A 23,869-nucleotide genomic window follows, 5' to 3' on the forward strand; every position below is an offset into this window, starting at 1 on the left:
TACAATGATGTTTAAGCCGTCCCAACTTGAACTTCAATGGTTCAAACTGGCAATTGCCTTCCAATGTCAAAACTGCGGTGTCAGCGTTGATGCGGTCTGATGAATGCAAAATCTGCGAAACCCGGCGCACCCAATGGGTTGTTGACTCTCCTTCCTCTTGGACACAGGCAGCTAGGTCCACAATTGACATGGGCTGCTTGCATGTATCCTTGAAATTCTAAATAAACCGGGCTCTCAACTCAGCCCATGACCTGATAGAATTAGCCGGTAAGCTCTTTAGCCAAGTGTGGGCCGTTACTTCTAGCATCATGGTGAAGTACTTCGCACATGCCACATCATCCACATCCAGCATCTCCATGGCCATCTCATAGCTTTCGACCCATGTTTCAGGGGATAAATCGGCGGTGTAATTCGGCACCTTGCGCGGGCCCTTGAAATCTTTGGGCAGGTGCACATTGCGCAACGCCGGGACAAGACATGGCACTCCCAAGGAACTAGAGGTAACTCCTGGTTCCACCGATGTGGTTGGACGAACCGGAGTAAGCTGACGGGCCTCGTGCTGCACCGCTAATCCAGCCTCTCTGCGTGCCCGAGCCCGGTCCACCACATCCTGAGCATCACCGGCACCACCCGCCGGGTTATGGCCACGGGGCGGATCACGGTTCCGCGCATTGCTTGATACTGCCGGTTCATCCATACGCCTACTGTAACTCCGGCTTGGACGGGGAGTGGAATGAACCCGATCGCGACTATGTGAATAAGCCTCCCGTTGAATCAAGGCTGTCTGAAGAAGCTCCTTAACCCGACGCGTCTCGACCGCTGCTGGAGAATCGCCTTCGATCGGGATGGCCGCCAGCCGTGAAGCGGCGGCGACAATGTTGTCCATTGGGTTAGAATAATGACCCGGTGGTGTGGGGACATGAGGTACCATAATGTTGTTCTAACGAGGCGGATCCACCAAACGTGGCTGAACCGGCGCCCCTGCTCCGGGTGCCTCTGCCCGGTTTACCACTGGCGGATTACTGGTTCCTGCTCCTGGGGTATTAAAGAGATTTCTAGCGTCATAAACCGGCGGCAGGCGAGATCGGTGCCTCCTCTTCAGGACTTCGTTCGACGCACTCTGATCCAGCATAATCCGGTAAGCTTGTGCATCCAAAGCGGCCCGCTCCGCGGCTATCCTGGTATCCTCAACTGCTAAGTCGGCTTTTGCCTGGGTGATCTGATCTTTCACTTTCGCAATTTCCGCATTGTGTGTATCCTGATCCGCCGGGTTAACTTCCGCCATCAGCGTTGCCAACATATCAAACAAATCAGATAGAACCTGAGCCGGCGGTCGCACAGGGCCCCCTGCCCCAGCCGCTGCCGCCGCTGCTGATCCGGAAATCATCGCCGCTGCGGTCGAAGAGTGGAGCGCTGGTTGCGTGCCGGCCATGAAATCGCCACCCGGCTTGGCAGATCAGAGGGGTCCGGAATACTGTCGCCATCGGAACAGCCCCCAATCCGGCCATCTTGTAACTGATATAACGACTCGGTCTCTCCAGTCGATGACTCGTCGCCGGAATAAACGACGGTCTCACCACCAGATTCCGATCTATCCTCAGATTCCCCTCCATGGATAACTCCCACGAAGGCATGCTTCATGACAGGCTTGACCCGGGAAGATCTCGCACGCTGAGCCGTTTCGACGAGGTCGGTGCAGATGTCCGGCTCAGGGCCCGGTTCGCCAATCTTGCCAATGAAAACGTGTATGCTACCAAAGGGGACCCGGTACCCGTACTCGATTGAGCCGGCCTCGGGGCCCCAGCCTGCATTGTCGATGTAGAGCTTGCCACGACGACTCTTGGTCATCCGGCCCACAGCGTAACCCTTGAGTCCTTCGAAGTTTCCCTCCAAGAACTTGAAACCATCGTGCGATAGCCCCACGGTAGACGCCAACTGTCGTGGTTTTGTCACGGCAGATGTCCTAGAGAAAGGACTTAGTCATGGAGCCATCGCTACGGGTTAGCTTGAAGGGGTTCCGATGACCAGGGAGTGAATACACTTTGCCTGGGTCTTGAGTTGTTGTCTGTTGTCCCTGAACCGCCGCCGGGTCGTCCCCTTATATACATGGGTTGACGCCCGTCGGTTTACAGACTCCAAGGCCGGCTCATAATCGTGTCCGGCTCGGTCTCTGCTACGCATATCTTACAACAAAAGTTTACATCGCAATGCCGGTTTGTGTCTACATGCCTTAAATCGGCTTTGGGCCCTAGGCCTTCATGAAGCGTCACCGTCTGTCTTCATGGGCTTCAGATACAGATTAACTACTTATGAAGTTAACCCGGCCTCTCCTGGCCGGTTTACGCCCAGTGGTAATATCCCCAACAAGCGCGGTCTTCTTCTTGAAGATCCATTTATTCTCTATGGCTTGCCGATCATCGGGCAAGACAAACAAAGTCCATACTTTATTCTCATACATGGATCCCATCTCAGATTTCATGGCCTCAAGCCATTTCGCGGAATCTGGGTTCATCATCGCTTCCTCATAGTTCGTAGGTTCGTCATGGTCGAGTAACATGACTTCCAGAACAGGATTACCGTATCACTCTGGTGCGGAACGTACTCTGGTTGACCTATGAGTTTTGGTAGTAACTTGATCTGAAGTTTCATGATCATCATCATTAGCTTCCTCACTAGTTGGTGTAGGCATCATGGGAACGGTTTTCTCTGATGAGATACTTTCCAATTCGAGAGAAGGTACAATTACCTCATCAAGTTCTACTCTCCTCCCACTCACTTCTTTCGAGGGAAACTCCTTCTCTAGAAAGGATCCATTCTTAGCAACAAAGATCTTGCCTTCGGATCTGTGATAGAAGGTGTACCCAACAATTTCTTTTGGGTATCCTATGAAGACGCACTTCTCCGATTTGGGTTCGAGCTTATCAGGCTGAAGCTTTTTCACGTAAGCATCGCAACCCAAAATTTTAAGAAACGACAGCTTAGGTTTCTTGCCAAACCACAGTTCATACGGTGTCGTCTCAACGGATTGAGATGGTGCCCTATTTAACGTGAATGCAGCTGTCTCTAATACATAACCCCAAAATGATAGTGGTAAATCGGTAAGAGACATCATAGATCACACCATATCTAATAAAGTACAGTTACGACGTTCGGACACACCATTACACTGTGGTGTTCGAGGTGGCGTGAGTTTGTGAAACTATTCCACATTGTTTTAAATGAAGACCAAACTAATAACTCAAATATTCGCCTCTGCGATCAGATTGTAGAAACTTTATTTTCTTGTTACGATGATTTTCCACTTCACTCTGAAATTCTTTGAACTTTTCAAATGTTTCAGACTTGTGTTTCATTAAGTAGATATACCCATATCTGCTCAAATCATCTGTGAAGGTCAGAAAATAATGATACCCGCCGCGAGCCTCAACACTCATGGGACTGCATACATCGGTATGTATTATTTCCAATAAGTCAGTGGCTCGCTCCATTGTTTCGGAGAACAGAGGCTTAGTCATCTTGCCCATGAGGCATGGTTCGCAAGCATCAAATGATTCATAATCAAGTGATTCCTAAAGTCCATCCGCATGGAGTTTCTTCATGCGCTTTACACCGATATGACCTAAACGGCAGTGCCACAAATATGTTGCACTATCATTATCAACTTTGCATATTTTGGCATCAATAGTATGAATATGTGTATCACCATGATCGAGGTTCAACAAAAATAGACCACTCTTCAAGGGTGCATGACCATAAAAGATATTACTCATATAAATAGAACAACAATTATTCTCTTATTTAAATGAATAACCGTCTCGCATCAAACAAGATCCAGATATAATGTTCATGCTCAACGCTGGCACCAAATAACAAATATTCAGGTCTAAAAATAATCCCGGAGGTGGATGTAGAGGTAGCGTGCCGACGGCGATCACAAGGACCTTGGAACCATTCCCGGCGCGCATCGTCACCTCGTCCTTAGCCAATCTTCGTTTAATCCGTAGCCCTTGTTTTGAGTTCCAAATATGAGCAACAGAACCAGTATCAAATACCCAGGCGCTACTACGAGCATTAGTAAGGTACACATCAATAACATGTATATCAAATATACCTTTGTTCACTTTACCATCCTTCTTATCCGCCAAATACTTGGGGCAGTTCCGCTTCCAGTGACCAGTCCCTTTGCAGTAGAAGCACTCAGTTTCAGGCTTGGGTCCAGACTTGGGTTTCTTTCCGGGAGTGACAACTTGCTTTCCATTATTCTTGAAGTTCCCCTTATTTCCCTAGCCTTTTTTCTTGAAACTAGTGGTCTTGTTAACCATCAACACTTGATGCTCTTTCTTGATTTCTACCTTCGCAGCTTTGAGCATAGCAAAGCTCAGGAATTGTCTTATCCATCCCTTGCATATTATAGTTCATCACGAAGCCTTTGTAGCTTGGTGGCAGTGATTGAAGAACTCTGTCAATAACACTATCATCCAGAAGATTAACTCCCAGCTGAGTCAAGTGGTTATGGTACCAGACATTCTGAGTATGTGTTCACTGACAGAATTGTTCTCCTCCATCTTGAAGCTATAGAACTTGTTGGAGACTTCATATCTCTCAACTCGGGCATTTGCTTGAAATATTAACTTCAACTCCTGGAACATCTCATATGGTCCATGACGTTCAAAACGTCTTTGAAGTCCCGATTCTAAGCCGTAAAGCATGGCACACTGAACTATAGAGTAGTCATCAGACCGCGTCTGCTAGACGTTCAAAGCGTCCACATTAGCGGGAGGGGGCTTTTCACCTAGCGGTGCATCAAGGACATAATTCTTCTGTGCGGCAATGAGGATAAACCTCAAGTTACGGACCGAGTCTGTGTAGTTGCTACCATCATCTTTCAACTTAGCTTTCTCTAGGAACGCATTAAAATTCAAGGGAACGGTAGCACGGGCCATTGATCTACAACATAGATATGCAAAAACTATCTGTCAGGAACCCGATCCTAAGTCCCACCGATCTAGCATGTAACACATCATATCACTTTGCGGCCTCACGCACGGTATTCCCACGGGTGCCACCTTACCTGGCCCAGGACCGTTTGCGCCTTTTGGCTCGCGTATATGAAAGTGTCGCTAGCATCCATATGACAGAGGAACCCGGGCCGACATGACTAGTCGTAAACCCAAAGTGGCACTAACTTATAGGGACAGGCATACATGACCCAGCAACGAACGTGTCGGTCACCAGCGAGTGAATTCGGGCTGTAGCAACTGGGCTAGCAAGACTCCGGGAATCCGAGCTGTAGCAGGCTAACAGGACTCCAAAAGACACCGCGTGACATTTCCCTGAAGGGACGGACATAGGATCGAAGAAGGACACATGCCGGCCAGTCTAAGTGTTCCGGAGCACTAGCAACTGGGCTAACAGGACTCCAGTAAACCGGGCTGCAGCAGACTACCATGGCTCAGTGGAAGCACCAGACTACATTTCCCCATAAGAGAGGCTACCAAGGATAGACAACTAGGTTGTCGGATCCCACACATACCAAGCATTTCAATCATACACACAATATGCTCGATATGTGTAAATACAACATGGCATCACAACATGACTCTACGACTCAAAGTATTTATTCAATAGGCTCCGAGGAGCGAGATATTACAAACATGGGTCTCATGACCCAACATTCAGAGCATACAAGTCAAAGCACACGCGGAAGCTTAACATGTCTGAGTACAGACATCTACAAATGAAAAAGGCTGAGAAGCCTGACTATCTACCAAATCCTGTTGAGGGCACAAGATCATAGCTGAGGTATCAAGCTAAGCGTCGAAGTCCACACGGAACTACTAGCGAGACTGTAGTCTCTCTGCAAAAACATAAATTAAGCAAACGTGAGTACAAATGTACCCAGCAAGACTTACATCAGAACTAACTACATATGCATCGGTATCAACAAAGGGGGTGGTGGAGTTTAACTACAGCAAGCCAGCTTTGACTCAGTGGCTATCCTGAACTACGACCGCAAGTAACACTTTTGAGGTGGCGCACACGAGTCCACATATTCACCATATCAATACACCACTATGGATCCGCTCCCGTTTCCCTATGAGAACGCCATCCATAGCACTCACACTTATCTTGCGCATTTTAGAGTATCCACTTTCACCTGTCTATGAACTGTTGTAGGCAACCCAGAAGTCCTTTACCGTGGACGTGGCTATTCGAGTAGATCATTTATAACCCTGCAGGGGTGTACTTCTTCACACATGTTTCCACCACTTAGCGTATGCACACGACATGTGCTCGGCAGACTTCAAGCGAAAGCTGACGTGGGTGTAGACCACGACCTACCTAAACACTCAAGTCTCTAATCCAGGTTTATCGCCTATTCAGGTTCCATTCGCAGGGAGTCCGGCCGAGGTTTCCACATACGGCCCCGAACGATGTGTACAGGGTTCCGCGACACCAAACGGGTGCCCGGCATACCCGGCCACGTGCCTACCGCATCACAGCCCACCCCTCGGGTCGGCGCTGCGCACGGCCTCCAGCATACTACAAACACCAGGAACTACTTGCAACTCCTGGACAGAGGACTAGGGTGGTTAAGAAGTCGAGCGGGGTCATATTTTAGGGCCCAATGCATGGTAGTAGCTGTTTCATGGATCACAAAACAGAACTCGGTTCCTGAGGACGGCTTCAATGAGACAACCCACCATGTACGCCTACATGGCCTCTCACCGCTACCTTTACCAAATCGTGTTCACACACTTAGCTCACGCACAGTAGGACATGTGCATCACCATTCCAATTCATCCCTGATGAATCAGACCTGACTCAACTCTAAGCAGTAGTAGGCATGACAAACAAGCATGAATGAGTAGGCACATCAGGGCTCAAACAACTCCTACTCATGCTAGTGGGTTTCATCTATTTACTGTGGCAATGACAGGTCATGCAGAGGAAAAGGGGTTCAGCTACCGCAGCATGTAACAGTTGAATCGATGTTGTCCTAATGCAGTAAAAGAGAGCAGGAGCGAGAGAGTGGGATTGTATCGGAATGAACAAGGCGGGTTTGCTTGCCTGGCACTTCTGAAGATAGTAAAGCTCTTCATCGGTGTCATCGATCTCATCGTCGGAACCACGTCTACTTAGGGGGAACAATTACCGGCAATAGAGAGGGAACACAATCAATGCAATGCAACAATATGATGCATGATCATGACATGGAAATATGTTGTGATTTGAGCTAATGCAACTAACAGCGATTTAAATGAAGTTGGTTTGAATACAAGATTCAAATTCAAACTCCATATGTGATTATTCAAATGCCATTTGATTGATTTGACCTGATAAGCGGGCATAAGTTTCTCAAACATGCATGAAAACGGTACAGATGGATAGATGGTATTTTTCCGATAATTTTTCATATATAACTTATTTCATTCTGAGCTACGGTTGAATTTCTATGATTTTTAGAAGTTTAGGACATTTTCTGAAATAAATAAATCATTTCTGATTTATTTAAAATACAGAAAGTATTTACAGTGTTAGCGTGACATCAGCATGACGTCAGCAGGTCAACGGGGCTAGTCCAGGTCAAACATGACGCGTGGGGTCCACACGTCAGTGACACGGGGCTGGTTTGTGTAGCTGACATGTGGGCCTGGTCAACGGCCACGTCATTAGGGTCAAAGCTGACGTGTGGGGCCACTGGATTAATCTAAACTAAACAGGAATAAATCCCAGGGTTAATTTGGGCGTGGGGCCCGTATGTCAGTGAGAGAGGGGGTTAATTAGCGGGGTAATTAGTTCCTAACGACGGTGCCACGTCACCACCACTGGCGTGTGAACGCCGGTGACAAAATCCGCGGCGGAGGGCATCGGAATTTCGCTACGGGGTCCGGTTTGGTGCGCGGGAAGCATCTACGGGGAGCTGGCGGAGTGGCGCATCCAGTGGTGGAGGCTGCTGGAGCTGGGGTGGCCTGCAGAGGCACCGACGACGAGCTTTGCAGCAGCCGGAGCTCGAGAGCGCGCGGGGATGGCGTTGCGGTGGGTAAACGAGTGAGGCGAAGGGCTAGCGGGGCGCTACGCGTTGCGGGGAGCAGGTTGGGCACGCCAGGGTGACCGTTTGGTCACTGGAGTTGCGTCGACGACGAGCTCAGGCAGCGGCGGCTACGGTCATCGGTGGAGCAGCGGCTACGGCGTGCAAGCGAGGAGAAGGAAAGGGGGGTTCGGACCGTGGCCTCACAGTGAGCATGATGAGCGGGTCGGCGAGCTTGGGGAAGCACCGGAGCGAGCGGGGCGGCGAGGGAGATCTCCGGCGTCCAGCGGTGAAGATGACGAAGATGGCGGCAAAACGGAGCACTCCCGCTCGTTTCCTTCGGCGTGGAGACGAGGTGCGCGACGAAGGAGCTTCTGAACATGGCGATGCGGCAAGAGGGGAACGGTGGCCACGCGTATGCGCGACGGTGGCCGGCTGCTGCTCTCGGACGGAGCTCGGGGAGGAGCTAGAGAGGGGGAGAAGGGCCAGAGAGTAAGGGGGAGCCAGAGGAGGCTGCAGGCGTCTCCTGGGCATCGCTAGAAGGCACGGGGGGTGAAGCAGGCAGGGAGGAGGCGTGGCGTCCCTGGGCGCGCGCGCGCTGTCTTGCCTCTGCCTACTGGCAGCGGTTGAAGACAACCGCTTCGGCCAGGTGGGCTGGGCCGGCACAATGCCAGGCCAGGTAACTGGCCCAGGTAGGTTTCTCTCTCTCTCTTTTCTAATTCTTTCTGTTTTCTATTTCCTTTGTCTGTTTCTGATTTAGTTAAAATACTAAATCACTTCCAAAACTCCTGAAAATATTTGTGGGCACCTTTTGAATTATTTCCAACAGCCCTCAAATCATTTCAAAATAATTTGAGAATTTAAAATATCTATAGCATTTAAATGCCCAAATTCAAATACTTTATGATTTTATTCAAAAAAATCCAAGATGACCTAGAAAAATGTAAACCATTTTTGGCAGAGGTTTTCAACCAACCCAAAAATGATGAACTTTTGTGAAGGGAATTTTGGGTTCATTGAAACAATTTTCAATTGAACCTGGTGTTTTCAGGGGGGTGCTGGGGTTTGATCAATCCCCATTTCAGCTTTACATAAAATTTAAACATGATGCAACAGACAAGTGCTAGCCAGGTGCAAGGTAAAGCTAGGGATGTGACAACTCACCCCCACTAAACAAGAATCTCGTCCCGAGATTCAAGACGTGAGGTAAGTAGGAGGAGGGGACACAAGATAACACGATCTCATGATCCAAACTGCCCTTCTCGAAGATGTTGTTTTATTCCTTCAAATTGATCTTGACGTCCTTGCTTTCGAGATCTTCATCCAACTATGATGACGGAAGAGAGGAAACTCAACAGAATTCGATCTTCACAAAGATCAAGCGATACACGATCAACGCATGGAATGAGGCGAAAGAACGTCTCTTGAGACGAGACACAAGATACACATCAGGAGGGCGATGGAGAAGCAGATGACGAAGGTTCAATTTGGTAGGCAACAACTTCACGCTTAAGAAGGTGGTGAACGGTTGTCAACGTAGCGAGGAGTTGAGTTGCCATGATACCATAACAAAACATCTTAAGGAAGATGACTCGCAGAAATATTCCCTTAAGTGGCAAAAAGAATTACTTTTGATCCATAGATCATTGAAACTCTTCATTCCAGCCTGAGGCAATTCACAATGGATCGTTTGTAGGAGTTCGAAAGAACGACATACTTGGACTAGGATGGACGATGTGGACTACCTTGTTGAAGACAACGTAATGGATGATTTTGCTTATCATCGGAAATGGATGGGACCCATGGTAAGTTCACTTTTGAAGATGATCCTGGACAGCAATTGCTGAGAGGGGCAGCCCATGGGAAATTGGCACGATAGCGGTGCAAGCTGGGAACAAAATGCAAATGCTGGGAATGATTCTAGTAACCGGAGAAAAACTCAATAGTAGATAGTGAATCCACTATTTGAATGGTTATAGCATAACCGAAGAAACTAGGAGCACGAGGATCCGTAAGGAACAACTCCTAGATTAAGTCGCACGAAATCCTCATGGAGAAGACGGACAAATAGCCCAATCGAGATACTACAATGATAGATCTTCCGGCTAGGTGTGTCGGCCAGAACATCAACCTTGTCGGGACCTACATCATAGATCTTGGAAAAGTTCCAACCATCATATCTGCCTGAGATTCAGATCTGGTTGGTAACGGGATATTTCAGACAGCATGTCTGAAAAGGAAAGGTAGCAACATAATCGACGAGATGACGTTGCGAGATTCTCGGGAAATGAACTATGATAGCAAGCTCCAAAACATGAGTTGGTTCTGCTACACACATGTGAACACATTGTCCCAGGCAAGCATGACCACATAGTAGTCTTACAATAAAACACTACCTAGTTCAGATGGGGAACCATCATTAATGATATCGAAGTCTCCGCGCGGAAGTCTAAAGGATTAACACTTTAGAACAGACTCCTTTATCTTGAACAAATCAATCAGTGGCTTGGTGTGCTAGGAAATACATGTGGAACGGAGGTAGCTAATCTCACAAACCGATGTATACTTCGCACCTGCATGACTGACTTGGGATGATTCCAGAGGAGGCTAAAAACAAGCTTTCTCGAATTCACAACGGCAACTTGCACCAAATGCACATGAATTAGAGGAAGTTACTTATTTCATCCGAGCATATGCTTCATGAGCTAGCATGAAGAAATGCCTTCAAAGTTTCCAACACTAACTTAGATGTTCAACATGAATCATGGACAAGATGGAATTGTTGTCAATGGGCTCCACAACAATACATCCAGACTTCCATGTAGGTGGAATTCCACAACTATGTGAACAAGGTGATAGCATTGGTCAGACCCAAAAGATATAATGGTGTATGCTCGAGAAAACAACCACGAGTAAGACAACATTACGAACATCGTTGGTTCTGATTTGATTTGATGATAGCCCATGCTCAAATCAAATATTGGATAAGACAATAGCTCCAACAACTGATCACAAGGACCAATCGATAAAGATGTCATCTTTCTTCAACACACACACAAAAAGATATCCCTTGAAATGAAGTAAGTTAGGCAAACTTTTATATTCCAACTCTCCAAGTTGTTCTTTGGCTTAACCAACTAGCTCAGGGGTATCCAACATGGATTCTTGGAGAAGGGGTGGTTACAAGAGAACCAACTTGATCATGAGCTCAACATAACGGTCAGGGGACAACCTGGTGATACTTCTGGGAGGATATTCAGAAAATCACAAACCACCGATATGTTATTAAGCTCGGGAATAATCATGCTTTTTCGGGAAAGACGATATGATCAAATAAGCGAGGGATTGGCACAATCCTAACTCATTGATCGAAGTGTGCAACAGAAATATGGACTGGGTAGCACGATCAATCTTAGGATGATGATTCAATAACCAGCACGCTAAGAATGAGAGTATTGTCCATTAACTACCAAGCGACGAAATTGCTAGGAGTATTGATTTCACACACCACGGTTCACTTGTCGGCATTCCGGTCACACAACACAGAGACCGAGGAATGAATAATGATGGCTAGAAGTATCACTATACCAAGAATTCATAAGATGGTGTGCAATTCCCATGACATTCTTGATATAAAGATGGTAATACTCCAAGGTAGAACAGAACAAAAACTAGATTGTCATTTTGATCTGTGGAATACAACTACTTTGACCCAATCCTAGATATGGATGAGGTACTGGAGTTTGTTTCTCCTAGTCATTCCGGAATAGAATGGCTTGACGGACCACAAGAATAAAAGTCATCGATGAGCACGAATGCTCACATACTCTTGACTATTAATTAGTAGATGATGGTCGGAATACAGCTGAAGAAGGACAACTCAAAGGAACATATAACTTTCTGAGTTGTGGATGCATGGATTAGTATGTCGAGCAAAGTTCAACATGTTTCTTCCGGATAACCCATGCAGAAGGTAAGAATGGCAGAGTCACAATTATTGAACGAGGAACTCGTCAAGAGCACTCTTGGTGTGATCTTTTGGTTCAAGAACTTCTGCCATAAGCAGTTCATGATATTTAGAAGAAGGAGATACCACGGACCTCGAGGACTATCGCAAAGGTTACTAATATCCTAAAGGAACTAGCAAACACTATCAACATGAGTGAGTAGAGTGAATCTTGGGTTCAAGAACCCAGGAATGGAATACCTACTAACTAAATAACAACACAAGATGCTTTCGAGAATGGTGGCCAGAATCATCACACTGGGAACAAAAAACATGGCTAGACTACTAGGTGATCCTCTAAGACACCTAGGGTCATAATAATAGCTCCAACATATATGTCGAGGCAATAGAGTACCTCAACTCACCGATTAGTGTGGTTGAACTGGCCCAAAGGGACATCGGGAACGAAAAGAAGGGATTTGCAAATGCATCAGACTATTTAGAAACCTGGGATGACTCGGACAACATAACGGCTGTAAATGCTCAAAATGATTTGAGACATCCTGCAAAATGGTGGCATAACCACTTAACATCACAATATCAAAGTTCTGTGATGAACTGCCAACACACAGAAGTAGTAGGAACTGAACTCGGGCTTGAATCCATCAATCCTACGAGTCTACGGATTAGTAACACGTGATCCTGATAGAAAGACGAGAAGCCTAGTTCTTAACCCCGTAGAAAAAGAAGAGGTTGACTCAGATCAGAAGGCATAAGGTAAAGCAGTAAAAAAGAGCCTTACGTTCCCATCCACAATCAATTCCCTTATATAACTAAAGCATTTCTAGACTCAACTTCGACTAGTTTGGCTTGGTAATCCTACAGGCAGTCAGGCTCTGATACCAAAGCTGTCAGGACCCCGATCCTAAGTCACACCGATCTAGCATGTAACACATCATATCACTTTGCAGCCTCACGCACGGTATTCCCACGGGTGCCACCTTACCTGGCCTGGGACCGTTTGCGCCTTTTGGCTCACGTATATGATAGTGTCGCTAGCATCCATATGACAGAGAACCCGGGCCGACATGACTAGTCGTAAACCCAAAGTGGCACTAACTTATAGGGACAGGCATACATGACCCAGCAACGAACGTGTCGGTCACCAGCGAGTGAATTCGGGCTGTAGCAACTGGGCTAGCAAGACTCCGGGAATCCGAGCTGTAGTAGGCTAACAGGACTCCAAAAGACACCGCGTGACATTTCCCCGAAGGGACGGACATAGGATCGAAGAAGGACACATGCCGGCCAGTCTAAGTGTTCCGGAGCACTAGCAACTGGGCTAACAGGACTCCGGTGAACCGGGCTGCAGCATTCTACCATGGCTCAGTGGAAGCACCAGACTACATTTCCCCATAAGAGAGGCTACCAAGGATAGACAACTAGGTTGTCGGATCCCACACATACCAAGCATTTCAATCATACACACAATATGCTCGATATGTGTAAATACAACATGGCATCACAACAAGACTCTACGACTCAAAGTATTTATTCAACAGGATCCGAGGAGCGAGATATTACAAGCATGGGTCTCATGACCCAACATTCAGGGCATACAAGTCAAAGCACACGCGGAAGCTTAACATGTCTGAGTACAGACATCTACAAATGAAAAAGCCTGAGAAGCCTGACTATCTACCAGATCCTGCCGAGGGCACAAGATCATAGATGAGGTATCAAGCTAAGCGTCGAAGTCCACACGGAACTACTAGCGAGACTGAAGTCTCTCTGCAAAAACATAAATTAAGCAAACGTGAGTACAAATGTACCCAGCAAGACTTACATCAGAACTAACTACATATGCATCGGTATCAACAAAGGGGGTGGTGGAGTTTAACTGCAGCAAGCCAGCTTTGACTCAGTGGCTATCCTGAACTACGACCGCAAGTAACTCTTTTGAGGTGGCGCACACGAGTCCACATATTCACCATATCAATACACCACTATGGATCCGCTCCCGTCTCCCTACGAGAAATGTTGGAGATCGTTGCAGAAATAAAAAAAATTCTACGCATCACCAAGAACAATCTATGGAGTCTTCTAGCAACGAGAGGTAAAAGAGTGCATCTAGATACCCTTGTAGATCACGAGCGGAAGCGTTCAAGTGAACGGGGTTGATGGAGTCGTACTCGTCGTGATCCAAATCACCGATGACCGAGCGCCGAACGGACGGCACCTACGCGTTCAACACATGTACGGTTGGGGAAGATGTCTCCTCCTTATTGATCCAGCAAGGGGAGGGAGAGGTTGATGGAGATCCAGCAGCACGACGGCGTGGTGGTGGAAGCAGCGGGGATCTCGGCAGGGCTTCGCCAAGCTCAGCGAGAGGGAGAGGTGTCACGGGAGGGAGAGGGAGGCGCCAGGGGCTTGGGGTGCTGCTCCCATGCGCCTCCCCACTATATATAGGAGTGGAGGGGGCTGGTTTCTTGCCCTCCAAGTCCATTGGGGCGTTGGCAAAGGTGGGGGAAAGAAATCCCATCATTTCCCTTCCCCACCGATTGTTATCCCCCTTTTTTAGGGATCTTGATCTTATCCCTTCGGGGTATGATCTTATTCCTTCTAAGGTGGGATCTTGGTGCGCCTTAACCAGGGGTGTGGGGCCTTGCCCCCACTACCCACGTTCATGTGGGTCCCCCCATGCAGGTGGGCCCCACTTCGGAACCTTCTAGAACCTTCCCGGTACAATACCGAAAAATCCCGAACATTTTCCGGTGGTCAAAATAGGACTTCCCATATATAAATCTTTACCTCCTGACCATTCCGGAACTCCTCGTGACATCCGGGATCTCATCCGGGACTCTGATCAACTTTCGGATTTCCACATACTAATATCTCTACAACCCTAGCGTCACCGAACCTTAAGTGTGTAGACCCTACGGGTTCGGGAGACATGCAGACATGACCGAGACGACTCTCCGGTCAATAACCAACAGCGGGATCTGGATACCCATGTTGGATCCCACATGTTCCACGATGATCTCATCGGATGAACCACGATGTCGAGGATTCAATCAATCCCGTATACAATTCCCTTTGTCAATCGGTACGTTACTTGCCCGAGATTCGATCGTCGGTATCCCAATACCTTGTTCAATATCGCTACTGGCAAGTCACTTTACTCGTACCGTAATGCATGATCCCGTGACCAAACACTTGGTCACATTGAGCTCATTATGATGATGCATTACCGAGTGGGCCCAAAGATACCTCTCCGTCATACGGAGTGACAAATCCCAGTCTCGATTCGTGCCAACCCAACAGACACTTTCGGAGATACCCGTAGTGCACCTTTATAGCCACCCAGTTACGTTGTGACGTTTGGCACACCCAAAGCACTCCTATGGTATCCGGGAGTTGCACAATCTCATGGTCTAAGGAAATGATACTTGACATTTGGAAAAGCTTTAGCAAACGAACTACACGATCTTGTGCTATGCTTAGGATTGGGTCTTGTCCATCACATCATTCTCCTAATGATGTGATCCCGTTATCAATGACATCCAATGTCCATAGTCAAGAAACCATGACTATCTGTTGATCAACGAGCTAGTCAACTAGAGGCTCACTAGGGACATGTTGTGGTCTATGTATTCACACATGTATTATGATTTCCGGATAACACAATTATAGCATGAACAATAGACAATTATCATGAAAAAGGAAATATAATAATAACCATTTTATTATTGCCTCTAGGGCATATTTCCAACAGTCTCCCACTTGCACTAGAGTCAATAATCTAGTTACATTGTGATGAATCGAACACCCATAGAGTTCTGGTGTTGATCATGTTTTGCTCTAGGGAGAGGTTTAGTCAACGGATTTGCTACATTCAGGTCCGTATGTACTTTACAAATATCTATGTCTCCATTTTGAACATTTTCACGAATGGAGTTGAAGCGACGCTTGATATGCCTGGTCTTCCTGTGAAACCTGGGCTCCTTGGCAAGGGCAATAGCTCCAGTGTTGTCACAGAAGAGAGTCATCGGGCCCGACGCATTGGGAATAACTCCTAGGTCGGTAATGAACTCCTTCACCCAGATTGCTTCTTGTGCTGCCTTTGAGGCCGCCATGTATTCCGCTTCACATGTAGATCCCGCCACAACGCTTTGCTTGCAACTACACCAGCTTACTGCCCCACCATTCAAAATATACACGTATCCGGTTTGTGACTTAGAGTCATCCAGATCTGTGTCGAAACTAGCATCGACGTAACCCTTTACGACGAGCTCTTCGTCACCTCCATAAACGAGAAACATATCCTTAGTCCTCTTCAGGTACTTCAGGATATTCTTGACCGCTGTCCAGTGTTCCATGCCGGGATTACTTTGGTACCTTCCTACCAAACTTACGGCGAGGTTTACATCAGGTCTGGTACACAGCATGGCATACATAATAGACCCTATGGCCGAGGCATAGGGGACGACACTCATCTTTTCTCTATCTTCTGCCGTGGTCGGGCATTGAGTCGTGCTCAATTGCACACCTTGCAATACAGGCAAGAACCCCTTCTTGGACTGATCCATATTGAACTTCTTCAATATCTTGTCAAGGTACGTACTTTGTGAAAGACCAATGAGGCGTCTTGATCTATCTCTATAGATCTTGATGCCTAATATATAAGCAGCTTCTCCAAGTCCTTCATTGAAAAACACTTGTTCAAGTAGGCCTTTATGCTTCCCAAGAATTCTATATCATTTCCCATCAACAGTATGTCATCCACATATAATATGAGAAATGCTACAGAGCTCCCACTCACTTTCTTGTAAACACAGGTTTCTCCATAAGTCTGTGTAAACCCAAACGCTTTGATCATCTCATCAAATCGAATGTTCCAACTCCGAGATGCTTGCACCAGCCCATAGATGGAGCGCTGGAGCTTGCATACCTTGTTAGCATTCTTAGGATCGACAAAACCTTCCGGCTGCATCATATACAATTCTTCCTTAAGAAAGCCGTTAAGGAATGCCGTTTTGACGTCCATTTGCCATATCTCATAATCATAGTATGCGGCAATTGCTAACATGATTCGGACGGACTTCAGCTTCGCTACGGGTGAGAAAGTCTCATCGTAGTCAACCCCTTGAACTTGTCGATAACCCTTAGCGACAAGTCGAGCTTTATAGATGGTAACATTACCATCCGCGTCTGTCTTCTTCTTAAAGATCCATTTGTTTTCTATCGCTCGCCGATCATCGGGCAAGTCTGTCAAAGTCCACACTTTGTTTTCATACATGGATCCTATCTCGGATTGCATGGCTTCAAGCCATTTGTTGGAATCTGGGCCCGCCATTGCTTCTTCATAGTTCGAAGGTTCACCGTTGTCTAACAACATGATTTCCAAGACAGGGTTGCCGTACCACTCTGGCGCGGAACGTGTCCTTGTGGACCTACGAAGTTCAGTAGGAGCTTGATCCGAAGTACCTTGATCATCATCATCATTAAATTCCTCTCTAGTCGGTGCAGGCACCACAGGAACATCTTCCTGAGCTGCGCTACTTTCCGGTTCAAGAGGTAGTACTTCATCAAGTTCCACTTTCCTCCCACTTACTTCTTTCGAGAGAAACTCTTTCTCCAGAAAGGACCCGTTCTTGGCAACAAAGATCTTGCCTTCGGATCTGAGGTAGAAGGTATACCCAATGGTTTCCTTAGGGTATCCTATGAAGACGCATTTTTCCGACTTGGGTTCGAGCTTGTCAGGTTGAAGTTTCTTGACATAAGCATCGCATCCCCAAACTTTTAGAAACGACAGCTTAGGTTTCTTCCCAAACCATAATTCATACGGTGTCGTCTCAACGGATTTCGACGGAGCCCTATTTAAAGTGAATGCGGCAGTCTCTAAAGCATAGCCCCAAAATGAGAGCGGTAGATCGGTAAGAGACATCATAGATCGCACCATATCCAATAGAGTGCGATTACGACGTTCGGACACACCATTTCGCTAAGGTGTTCCAGACGGCGTGAGTTGTGAAACTATTCCACATTTCCTTAAGTGTGTGCCAAATTCGTGACTTAAATATTCCCCTCCACGATCTGATCGTAAGAACTTTATTTTCCTGTCACGTTGATTCTCAACCTCACTCTAAAATTCCTTGAACTTTTCAAAGGTCTCAGACTTGTGTTTCATTAGGTAGACATACCCATATCTACTCAAGTCATCAGTGAGAGTGAGAACATAACGATAGCCACCGCGAGCCTCAACACTCATTGGACCGCACACATCAGTATGTATGATTTCCAATAAGTTGGTTGCTCGCTCCATTGTTCCGGAGAACGGAGTCTTGATCATCTTACCCATGAGGCATGGTTCGCACGTGTCAAATGATTCGTAATCAAGAGACTCCAAAAGTCCATCTGCATGGAGCTTCTTTATGCGTTTGACACCAATGTGACCAAGACGGCAGTGCCACAAGTATGTGGGACTATCATTATCAACCTTACATCTTTTGGTATTCACACTATGAATATGTGTAACACTACGTTCGAGATTCATTAAGAATAAACCATTAACCAGCGGGGCATGACCATAAAACATATCTCTCATATAAATAGAACAACCAGTATTCTCGGATTTAAATGAGTAGCCATCTCGAATTAAACGAGATCCTGATACAATGTCCATGCTCAAAGCTGGCACTAAATAACAATTATTTAGGTTTAAAACTAATCCCATAGGTAAATGTAGAGGTAGCGTGCCGACAGCGATCACATCGACCTTGGAACCATTCCCGACGTGCATCGTCACCTCGTCCTTTGCCAGTCTCCGTTTATTCCGCAGCTCCTGCTTTGAGTTACAAATATGAGCAACCGCACCGGTATCAAATACCCAGGAGCTACTACGAGTGCTGGTAAGGTACACATCAATAACATGTATATCACATATACCTTTGGTGTTGCCGGCCTTCTTGTCCGCTAAGTACTTGGGGCAGTTCCGCTTCCAGTGACCACTTCCCTTGCAATAAAAGCACTCAGTCTCAGGCTTGGGTCCATTCTTTGGCTTCTTCCCGGCAACTGGCTTACCGGGCGCGGCAACTCCCTTGCCGTCCTTCTTGAAGTTCTTCTTACCCTTGCCTTTCTTGAACTTAGTGGTTTTATTCACCATCAACACTTGATGTTCCTTTTTGATCTCCACCTCTGCTGATTTTAGCATTGAATATACCTCAGGAATGGTCTTCTCCATCCCCTGCATATTGAAGTTCATCACAAAGCTCTTGTAGCTCGGTGGAAGTGATTGAAGGATTCTGTCAATGACCGCGTCATCCGGGAGATTAACTCCCAGCTGAGTCAAGCGGTTGTGTAACCCAGACATTTTGAGTATGTGCTCACTGACAGAACTATTTTCCTCCATCTTACAACTGAAGAACTTGTCGGAGACTTCATATCTCTCGACCCGGGCATGAGCTTGGAAAACCATTTTCAGCTCTTCGAACATCTCATATGCTCAGTGTTGCTCAAAACGCTTTTGGAGCCCCGGTTCTAAGCTGTAAAGCATGCCGCACTGAACGAGGGAGTAATCATCAGCACGCCGCTGCCAAGCGTTCATAACGTCTTGGTTCTCTGGGATGGGTGCATCACCTAGAGGTGCTTCTAGGACATAATCTTTCTTGGCAGCAATGAGGATGATCCTCAGGTTCCGGACCCAATCCGTATAGTTGCTGCCATCATCTTTCAGTTTGGTTTTCTCTAGGAACGCGTTGAAGTTGAGGGAAACATTAGCGTGGGCCATTTGATCTACAAGACATATTGTAAAGATTTTAGAGTAAGTTCATGATAACTAAGTTCATCTAATCAAATTATTCAATGAACTCCCACTCAGATAGACATCCCTCTAGTCATCTAAGTGAAACATGATCCGAGTCAACTAGGCCGTGTCCGATCATCACGTGAGACGGACTAGTCAACATCGGTGAACATCTTCATGTTGATCGTATCTTCTATACGACTCATGTTCGACCTTTCGGTCTCTTGTGTTCCGAGGCCATGTCTGTACATGCTAGGCTCGTCAAGTCAACCTAAGTGTTTTGCATGTGTAAATCTGTCTTACACCCGTTGTATGTGAACGTTAGAATCTATCACACCCGATCATCACGTGGTGCTTCGAAACAACGGACTTTCGCAACGGCGCACAGTTAGGGGGAACACTTTTGTCGTGGAATTGTCACGGCAGATGTCCTTAAGATAGGACTTAGTCGTGGAGCCATCGCCGCTAGGAAGCTTGAAGGGGTTAATGGGACAAGGAACACGAGGGTTTATACTGGTTCGGCCCCTTATGGTGAAGGTAAAAGCCTACGTCCAGTTGAGGTGGTATTGATTAGGGTTTCGATGACCTGGGAGCTTAACTGCTATGCCTGGCTCTCGATGAGATCTTTCTTGTCCCTAAATCGCTGCCGGGTCGTCCCTTTATATAAGGAGGCTGACGCCCAACAGCTCTCAGAGTCCTGGCCGGCTCATAAGAGTGTCCGGCTCGGACTCTCAACTATTCTTGCCTTACACTACAAGTTCTACCATAATGATGATTGTAACTACGGGCCTTAAGCCATATCCGGGTCTTAAGCCCATCTTTGGCCCACCGTCTTCAAGCTTGGCGCCGGGCTTCTGGCGATGAACTTCCCCTGCGTCTGTTTTTAGGTCTAGAAACTTTCCCTTTGACCGACCATTTTGATCCAAATTATTTACTGCAATGTGTGAAACCTGTTTTCACCACACTTAGTAAAAAACTGCACTCGTTGTGTCATGGCGGTTTACATTTCCGGTTTAAAGAAACCACGCGCCGTAGAACCTTCCGGCTCAAAGGAGACCATGCGCCATAGAATTTTCCTGCTCATCTGTGATAAGGCCGTAGACAATCGAATTACTCTCAATACCTCGGGCGGCTTAAATAACCCGATGCACCTAGATATATGTCATTAGTCCCCTCCATAAGCCGCCATTTTAACATTGAACTGTAAATTTCCTCCGGCTTATAATTAAACCGGACGTTTCCTTTTATCATAGGCTGCCGACTTTCACCATGCCTCCCAAAGCTCCTAAAGCCTCCATCACTTGCAATTGGATGAGGTCCAATGTCACCAACGAGACTTTAGCGGATTTTGTCAAGTCAGGATACCTGCCTAAGAAGGACGTCATGTCCTACCGTGCCCTTGACCCGTCAGAGGAGAGACCATAGCCAAAGGACGGGGAGGTAGTGATTTTTGCGGATCACATGAGCCGGGGCTTCGCACCGCCCGGCTCAAAGTTCTTCAGGGATGTACTTAATTTCTTTGCCTGCGGCCGCAAGATATAGGACCCATCTCGGTGTCCAACATATGCAATTTCCAAGTGTTCTGCGAGGTTTATCTTGGAGAAGAGCCCAGCATGCTACTCTTCAGAGAGCTCTTCTACCTGAACCACCAGAACGAGTGCGCCAACGGTCCAAGTTTGGAACTTGGCGGAATCTCCATTGAGCGACGGAGAGACTGCCTTTTCCCTTACGCCGAGCCGCCGAGTCACCCCAAGGACTGGAACCAGACGTGGTTCTATTGCCAAGACACGTCGCCGGCTGACGAGAGCCCGCTGCCCGGCTTTCGCCCTTCACGTCTGGAGCCAACTCACCCTCTGTCTGACAAGTTAACTCAGGCGGAGCGCCAACCTCTGCTCCCCACCATCAACAAGATCAAGGCTCTCCTGGGCAATGGTCTCAATGGAATTGACCTGGTCCGAGTCTGGATCTCCTGGCGGGTGATCCCATTGAGCCGCCGCCCCGGTTTAATGTGCGAGTACACGGGCCGAAAGGATGACCCCCTGAGACACAGCCGCAACGATCTTCCTGAAGATGTTGCTGAGGACATGACCAAGGCTCTCTTGAACGAGAGCCTGGCAGACTGCGGGAGGACCGGATTAGCCCCCTTCTGCAAGACCAACCCAGCCCCAGCGGTAAGCCGCTGATCTGAACATCTTATCTTCTTCTGTAAATAACTTTCATCTGAATCTTTTAAGAAATCATCATTGTATTTTTCAGGCTGATGACAAATTCTGGAAGGTCAAATATGACCATGAGGCGGCCAAGAAGGCCAGGAAGGCGAAGAAAGCCGCCAAGAAAGCCGCTCCCCGCAAGAAGGGAAGTAGGCCTACTGCTTCAGAGCTGATGCAACTAAGCGACAGCTCCGAGTCAGAGGTAACCCCTGAACCTGTAAGCTCTTGTTATATCTGTTATTTATTTTTGTCCACCTTATCAATACTATTCATCAACAGGATGACACCGGAGCAAGTAACCCGGTGGTTGAAGAGGTAATGTCACTTTCCTCCGACTCGGAGCCCTTGCCAAGGCTTCCGAAGGGTAACCCGGAAAGTAAGCTTTTCACATCCTTTAGCTTATCAAGATCCTCAATTTATTTTGAAGCAACAGGTTCATGAGAGCCAGCGGCACACCCGGACCAATAAGGACACTGACCTCTCCTCCGGGTTACCTGACGCATCGAGGAAACGCCGAACAGAGGTTATCTCCAACTTGTACCCTTTTCATCCTTTGGCGGGTGTTATACGTCAACCGCTCAATTCTTCTGACTCAAATTATCAGGAAACTTCCCCCTCTTCTGGCGACTCTATGCAGTCGAACCTGCCGGCTTTCAAGACCGTGCCCGGGTAACGATGATCTTCTCATGTTGTACTTATCTTTATTTACACTTTTGTGCTTAACCTTTTTGTCTTTTCAGTGCCCAGGCAAAACTCAGCAAAAGGGCAAAGAAGAACAAGCCGGTCGAAGAGCCGGACTTGCCTGAACCGGAGGTCGCTGCTCAAGAACCGCCAGCTGCCCCTGCTCCTGAAGCCACTGCTCCCACCGACAAGCCAATTGCAGAAACTTCTGCTAACCCGGAGGCCTCCAGCTCGGCTCAGCCGGCAGATGACCCGGATGTGGTAATCACCCGGACGGAATTTGTTGAGCCGGGGAGACCTACTGCGCTGGCCAAGTGCTCTGCTAAGGAGGAGTTGCTAGGGTGCCACCGGGCCAATCTGGACCTCACCGACTATGCCAATCTGAACATCGGAGAGATCATCTCCGGCTATGTCAGCCAGGTGCACAAGAGCCGGGACCTAGAGATTGCCATGGTGAACCAGATTCAGCAGAAGTCTGAGGTATCATTCTTCTGTCTTCTTACTTACTGCATAGTTACCTTTACCATGCTAGCCCCCAAGTCGACGACTTATGATTGAATATGTTGTAGACTTAAGTTCCGGCTTACTTCCATGAACCGGTAATTTGTAGATAGGAACGCTCGATATGCATTAGCCCCCAAGTGCCAGGTGTCTTTGCTTGGAAAGCGCTTGGGACTTTTAAAATTGTATAATAACTGCTCATCCTATAACCCGGAAATTATGCAGGCTACTGGCAAGAGGTTTGAAGCTGATATCTCCGATCTCAAGACCCGCCTGAAGACGCAAGAAACTGAGACCCGAAAGGCCAATGCCAAATTTCTGTCCAGTATTGCTGCGCAAGAAAAGCTGAAGACGGACTTTGACGCTGAACGGAGAGCCTGGGCCGAAGAGAAGGCTACTCTGGTGAACCGGGCCGAACAGGCGGAGAAGGCCCTGTCAGAGAAGACAGCCGAACTCTCCGGCTTAAAGCGCCAAGTGTCCCAGATGGTTGCCGCAATCTTTGGTAAGTCATTTCACCGGCTTTCATCAAGTTTTATAATCTTTATATCTCATAACTCATCCTTGTCGACGGCTTATCTTATTCTGTTAAACAGGTCCCAGAAGCGCCAACCTCAACCAAAGTGTGGTAACCAAGTTGAAGGCCGTGTACACCCTGGTGGAGCAACTCTACACCGGGTCACAGCGTGCTTTGGCTG

This window comes from Aegilops tauschii, chromosome 1 (assembly GCF_002575655.3).
Source record: "Aegilops tauschii subsp. strangulata cultivar AL8/78 chromosome 1, Aet v6.0, whole genome shotgun sequence".
NCBI classification, from domain to species: domain Eukaryota; kingdom Viridiplantae; phylum Streptophyta; class Magnoliopsida; order Poales; family Poaceae; genus Aegilops; species Aegilops tauschii.